This window comes from Nuphar pumila, chromosome 5 (assembly GCF_984573655.1).
Source record: "Nuphar pumila chromosome 5, dmNupPumi1.hap1.1, whole genome shotgun sequence".
NCBI classification, from domain to species: Eukaryota; Viridiplantae; Streptophyta; class Magnoliopsida; order Nymphaeales; family Nymphaeaceae; genus Nuphar; species Nuphar pumila.
In genome coordinates, this window is record NC_143253.1 from 102,393,933 (window position 1) to 102,401,178 (window position 7,246).

Sequence of the window (7,246 nt, forward strand, 5' to 3'; positions counted from 1 at the left end):
ATTATTATTATTATTTCAAGTTTTATTAATAGCACACTCGATGAACCATGGGTGATATAAGTAAAGAACCAATGGCAGGGAAAGGAACCAACCTGTTTAACGCCAAACTGGAGAAGCTCAATAAATAAGGAGGCCAATATACCAAAGTGTTTGATGAAAATGCCTGACCGAGAAAACCTGCCCTTCCTCAACGCCAACTGATCCGGCCGGAGTCACTTCCCCGTTGAAACTCATTCCGGGAGATTTCTGATCGCAGAATAACCATCAGAAGAGCGGTTTTCGGCCACACGCCGATTGGCAGATCCCGGGCGATCCCGTAGAGTCGATTTTTTTTTCGAATTTTCCGGCGTTCAATGGAGCCAACGAGCCAGACCACCATCCACCAATTGCCGATCGATCCACTTCAGCAGATCTTCTCGCACCTCTCCCTGCGGGAGATCTTCGCCTGCCGCGCCGTGTGCAGGCTGTTTCGGGAGGCTCTGACGTGCCCCTTCTTCCTCCGGCGGGTCGCCCTCCGGACCACCCTCAACTGGTTCGTCGTCCAGCCCTCGCACTGCCGGAAGTCCCGGCGCGCCTCGCCGGACTCCCTCCTCCGCGTTTACGACGTCGACGCCGACTGCTGGCTCTGGTTCCCGCTCGACTTCCTGCCCTTCTCCTCCGCCATCCCCGTCGCCGCCTCTTCCGGCCTCCTCTACATGTGGTGCGAGTCGGATTCCTGCCGCTCGCTCGTCATCTGCAACCCCATCACGCGAAAATTCGGGGTTTTGCCCCAATTGGATTCGGCGTGGTTCCGCCAGGGGACCTTCCTCTCGAGCGGGTTCCGAGTTCTGGTCGTTAACGAGCTCGCCGCGCTCTACCTCGCCGACGGGGACCTCTGGTCGAGCTTCTCCTCCGAGTTGTCGTCGAAGCCGCGGAGCCCCGTGCTCATCGGATCGACCGTCTACGCCCTCTGCGACATCGGCTCCCCGTTGAGGTGTCAGTGGAAGCTCGTCTTCTGCAAATTGGACGATTTGGGGCTCGGGCACTCCTGGGACAGGCTGGAGCAGCACCAATGGGGGGAGATCTTCGACATCCTGCGCCGGCCCCGGCTGATCCAGGGGAAAGGGGAGAGCTTGCTCATGGTGGGGGGGCTCAAATCGCCCTTCACGATGAATTCGTCGTGCTCGACGATCATCATCCTCCGGCTCGACCTCGCAAGCCTCGAGTGGGACGAGGCGGGGAGGATGCCGGCGGAGTTCTTCGAGTGCTTCACCAGCTGGGGCAAATTCAAGGTGTTCGGGATGGGGGAGAGGGTGTTCTTCTCAGGGAAGGGATCAGGGAAATTGGCAATGTGGGATTCTTATGAAACTGGGAAGGGTGCGTGGAGATGGATTTCCGGCGTATCCGAGAGCAAGGATGGTCTTTGCCGGGGATTCGCGTTCGATGCAAGCATTGATGCAGAGCCATGAGAAGCACAATGCATGCTTTCTTCTTCTTCCTGTGTGTGTTGATGCACACTCCTCTTTGGGAAGGTTGTTGGTGAATATATTGAATTGAATTTTAAGGTTGTTGGTTATGGTTTCTACTTGAGTCAACAGATCTTCATTATCTCCTCTTGAATATTGGGTTGTTATGATTTCTGTTTGGTTGTACCATTTTCGTTATGTTGTTGTGGTTGGATTACATGATCTTTAGTTTCCTTGTTTGTAATTATCACCATATATCAGGACCATGATTTCAACAACAGTAGTGATTTTTTTAGACAGAGAAAGCTGGGGTTAGTTATAACCCTACCAGTAGGGGTGTCAACGGGCCTGGTCTACCTGGACCCCACCCAAACCAAACCCTACAGGGTTCGGGTATGGTGATAAATAAGAAGACCCGATTAAAACCTGGACCTGAAGGTTCGATTAATACATGGACCTGATTTTAGTTTGTGGAAATTTATACCAAACCCAGACTCGACCCGAGTTTCAATTATGACTCACAATTTTTCAATTTTAAAATGATAAAAAATATGGTTTTACGGGATTTGGTTTATGTAGTTCTTATTGGTGGGTCTGGGTATAATTTTTCTTATACTGAACCCGATTAGAAACAGGTCCGAACAACCCGATACTATACCAAAAAATCTGGTCCTTTCACCTGTGTCCTAACCAAACCCTATCAGTTGACAAGCCTTCTTACCAGTTATACACTCATACCATTGGGATTCAAAATTGCAACTCTCAACACAAACACAAGGTGACGTTCACTAACTGCACTTGCCAGACAAGCTGAGCCCCGTTGGTATCAACATGATGAAAGTGGATCAATCAAGTGGTCGAAGTTTAAAGAAAAAACCATCAAGTATCGAACCCTTGACGTAGTGGACTAAAACTTGACATTTCAACTACCAGGGTACTTTAGGCAGGTGGAGTTCATGGTATTCTAGTTGAAAATGTAACCACGCATTCATTTCAGAAATGCTGCCAGTTAGTTTATTTTCTCATATAACATGTTTTTCTTCAAATTTAGTGTACATAGCAATAGCTATCAGGACGGTGTGACTTTGGCTGTCATAAAAGGAATTCAGTGGAAAAATACAATCGTTGTTACTGTTATAGATAATGAAGTGACTAGGATGGACAATAAGGAAATTCTGTGCAGGGAAAAAGATAACGGAAATGTAAAAAGGTTGTCGCTTGGGGAGATAGATCGTCACAAGTTTGATAATTGAATCTTTAAGAAAGGACGTTGTGCAAAGCCTTAGAGGGTCTGGGTTGTGATTTGTAACTAAAGATGAGATTGTTAACTACTTTGCAAACAAACTACACTGTAGATGCATATGGATCATGTTACAGCCCAAATTTCCAAAGATGGTGTGGATTCGAGTTTTAGGATTCACCCGTCTTTCTCTGCCGACATTGATGGTCATTCAAGCTTAAGTAAGATGTAGAAGAGTAATGTGGTAGCTGACATGATATTGTTAATGGATGACAAGTCAAAGATTCAAAGTCCTAGTCAAGCTAGAGCAAGAAGAGTCAAACATGTGTTAATTTCGAAGGCAAGCTAATTAAGGAGTGATGTCGACCTAAAGGCATGCTATGTTGGAGAGTCTTTGGAGATATCCCCCCCCCCCCTCTAGAAGATAATCAAGTCTTTGTTAACTGCTTTTAAGAGTCCTTAATTGATTTGATTAATTAATTAGAGTTTTAATTAAAGTAGAAGTCCTAGTTGGCGAAGTCTTTTTAATTAAAGAGTCTAATCTAAGTAGAGATTAGTAGGAACTCTATCCCAAACCTTCTCCTTATAAATGGATGTATGGGGCTTCTCTTTTATGCATTTGACTATTGAATTGAGTTTCTTAGAATCTAACTCCCTCTAGTTGTCCCCCTCTCTTTGGACGATTCTCTCTTTCTCTCTCTACTTTCTCCTCTCTCATGACATCTGGTCCTCTCAAAACCCTGCAACATCTCATTCATACCAGAGATGGACGTCCAACACCTTCATCAGAGCTCACTTAAGCCCCCAAACCTAACCTAGGCCCACCTGAAATGCAACAGGTGGTATCAGAGTAAACAACATAATATAGAGGAATCTCAACCCCTCTGTGAGGATAAACTCAAAGAGATTCACTAGCATGCCAAAAATGCTCGAGCGATCACCGAGTGAATCTAAGCAGAGTTGTTTCGACGAGGGCAAGAGATTGCCGACAAAATCAGTTGCTTGGAAGGCATTGTGAGGGTTGTAGAAGCCCTAGGAGATCGGTTGAATGCTCTCCAGAAGCGAAGACATAGTACCGACCAGGGTGTTGGCTTCAACGGTGGTTGAAGGAGACACCTTGTGGTGCCCCAAACCCCGACCTTGAAAAAATCCTTTGATTTTTGAGAATATTTTTTTTTTGAAACGGATTTTATGACAACAATGGAATTCAAAGAGAAGGGGAGTAACAGAAGGAAAAGGCCGCAAGTCTGAGCGAGCCACAACAAGTGAAAGCATACATGATTAAGTCCAAAATATACAACCCAAAGTGTTCAATTACAAAATTAGACAATTAACAACAAGTTGTAACAACCCAAAGTGTTCAGGGAAGTGCACATGATATAGAACTAGATAACAACATTAATCATAAGTGCAACAAGTCGTAAGAGTAAAGCAAGAACTACGCTAGCAATCATATATAAGTATCTAGGAACAACAAAGGGACGAGAACAACAAGTAAAGAACTGAGTAAGTAGGGAACCAAACAAGTAAAGAGCTAAGTAAGTAAGTCAGTTGTGTTTGGTTAGTATTTATGTTCTTCTGATTACTTATTCGGGTATGCGAAGGAACCTCGCATTTTGTAAGACATGCACTCGACGTCTATTATTCAAGTTCAAATGTGGTAACCGGGGATGCTACAAACCGAGTAAACCTTATGCGGGCAGCCACAGCTGAGGGAAAACCACACATAAGTTAAGGATTGCAATTCATACTACTGCAGTAGTGAGGTATCGTAAAAGATCACCTCGACCTCTCTAACTCTGAGTGACTGGAGGTCAAAGGATGCCTCAACTCCTAAACACGTGTCGTAGTAACGACCTGTCACTCAGGGTTGTACCATCCACCCTCTCTAAGGTGAACCGTTTTGTGAATGGGGCACAACAAGTTTATCTTTCTTAGGCTCATTTATCAAATCATACCTCCTTTCGAGGTATTTATGCCTCGTGGTCCCCGCGGGGTATGCAAATGAGGACTTAGCCTGCCCATTCACGTGCTCAGCCTCACACGGCTACAGAAGAGCACAACGTCAGTGAAGACGATATAACACCATATTATTACTTTCTTTTCATTCTAGGGTATAGTCATAGTGAGCCCACTCATAGTTTGGGCTACCTCCCAAGGACTCCACCTGAGTCACAATAGTGTACTATTATACCCTAAGCTGTTCAAGTTTTGCCATTCTTTACATTTCATGTATAATGTGCACTTCATACACTCATCTATGCCTCAAGTATAGAGCAAGGCGTACCTCTCGAGGTACGTACCTAATGGTACAAGTGTTAAGTCCTGCTACGTTCATGAGTGAAGCCAACTTCACAAAACTTAAGTTTATTGCACTAGTAACACAGCAGAGGCCTAGTTTCATCAAAAATTCCATGAGAGCACAACTCAACGAGTGACAATGTGCGAGTGACAAGTGGCAAGCATATACTGAAAGCATAAGTGTACTAAATCACAAAAAAAACTATTCTCATACTGATGTACACAGGTGATATGATGTGCAAGTGCGAGATTTATCGCAGGTATGGGAATACAATTAGCATTTCCACGTAAATTATGCCAGACTCACTCATATCACATTCCTATCAAGGAAAAATAAAACATGTAACCTGTGTGTGTCATTCCATATTTTTAAAAGGTGTGTAACTCAAAGTTTGTCTATTGACTTTGAACACAACGACAATTAACAATTATCAAATTTTCCCAATGTACGAGCCGATACAAGTTTTCTATCGACAAGTTACAAAATATGACGATTCGCAGTAGGGATCTATGTTATCACATCTCCAACAATGTTGGATGAATTTTAAACATTCCCATACGTATGGGAATTACATTAGCACTACCCCGGTATGGTTGTTGTATTATGCGTAGACAACCGACACCAATTGGTGATTTTTGATAAAATGACCAAAACCTTAATCAGTGGGAAAATCTTATGCATTGGTGGCATTGCACCACTTGCTAAAGTCGCACCTCGAGTCCATCTAAAACAGGACAACTAAGAGCCCACAAAAATCCCTATGGGTTCGCCCCTCATTCGCTCACCCGAATGCTTCAAAATCAAGGCACGAGGTGCCGAAATGCTCAAAACACCAAATGTGGTCCCGAGGGCCACTCTGGACGTACACCAACTATACTGCCATGTGACTAAATAGGGTTGTCGGACAGTGAACCTGAAACCACCAAAAAAATAGCCAACTCTAGGTTTGATGCAACGCTTAATCACGAACTCTTTTCGCTTTACTATGTATATACGTGTGGATCTTTTTTTTCTTCTTAAAACACTTAACGTGTTGTCATGGTGGCTGCTCCAAAACACTGGGTTCAGCCTAGTGTGCCACACGGTTCAGAGAGCACACTCGAATGCTCAGTGAGGCCGCCCGGGGTGCGCCATCACCCGATTCTTCAAATTGACCAAAGCAACCCAAATTATTTCAAGACCCTGGTATGAGCCTCATGGTCAAACCAGGGGGCTGACATGGGTGGCAGACAATGAAATGGCACCCAAACGACAGAGTGCTCGGGTGCGGCTAACACTCGGCAGCGCCCTGTTGCTCAAGAGCCAACAGCCAGGGGAAAAATGCATGAGTCTGGTCCTCTGGACCAGACCATGCAGGCTTGACGAACACCCGTTTAAACCCTTGGTTCAGACTAGGTGGGTTGGCATAGGGCAGAGGCCCAAAAATGGGGCTACCCGAGTGCGGTTGGTGCATGATGCCCATCGAAATGCCACGGCTAAGGGGCTAAGACGCCGGTATGGTCCTTTGGACCAGACCTGTGGTCTGATAGACTCCCTGGTTTGAGCCTACTCAGACCAGATTCTGTCAGATTGGAGAGGGCCTGCAACCCAGCCCGGGGCTGGCAAGACTACCAGGGTGCTGCCAGCACCCGGCAGCTTGCTGCGCGTCACAGGAAACTCAAAAGAACTGGGTGCACCTGACTGAGCCCAACTTTGTCCAGGGTGCACCTGGTTGGGTCTGTCCCAACATGAACCAGATCACCCATCCATGCACAAAACCAAGCCATAAACAACAACAAAAAAAAACAGAAAAGAAAGAAAAAGTAGAGCCAAGAGGCCCTACGACTTGCATGGGAGACCCGCGGCCATGAGGCTACCTCGGTTGGACTGGGCTGCAACCGAGCCTAGTCCAACACCTTAACCTTCATAGGGTGCCCAGCTGTCTCTATGGCGGCGAGAGAGGCTAGGAACACCCAACATGACCGAGAAACCCAGTTTGATTAGAAGAACAAGGAGGGAAAGGCTTGAAGGTTCGAACGAATTTTTGAAGTCACAAGAGTGGCAAAAGAAAATGCATTTTTGTGCATGCAATAAAAGAAAACATGACAGCAAATTTTTTTTTATGAAATAGAAACAACCGAAAACCAACCCAAGATGCTTACCAACCAAAAATAACTACGAACTAGAAAGCACAAGGCGAGCTACACATTGTATACAAATTTTTTTCTTAGAACGAAAATGAAATGAAACAAAGCCCTAAAGTTGGTAGTTTTGAGCCCC

General features: G+C 45.4%; 1 pseudogene; it reads left to right on the top strand.

The window, feature by feature from the left end:
* Window positions 1-353: 353 nt before the first annotated feature.
* LOC149837947 (SKP1-interacting partner 15 pseudogene) lies at window positions 354-1,448 on the top strand (annotated as a pseudogene).
* The last annotated feature ends 5,798 nt before the right edge of the window (window positions 1,449-7,246 follow it).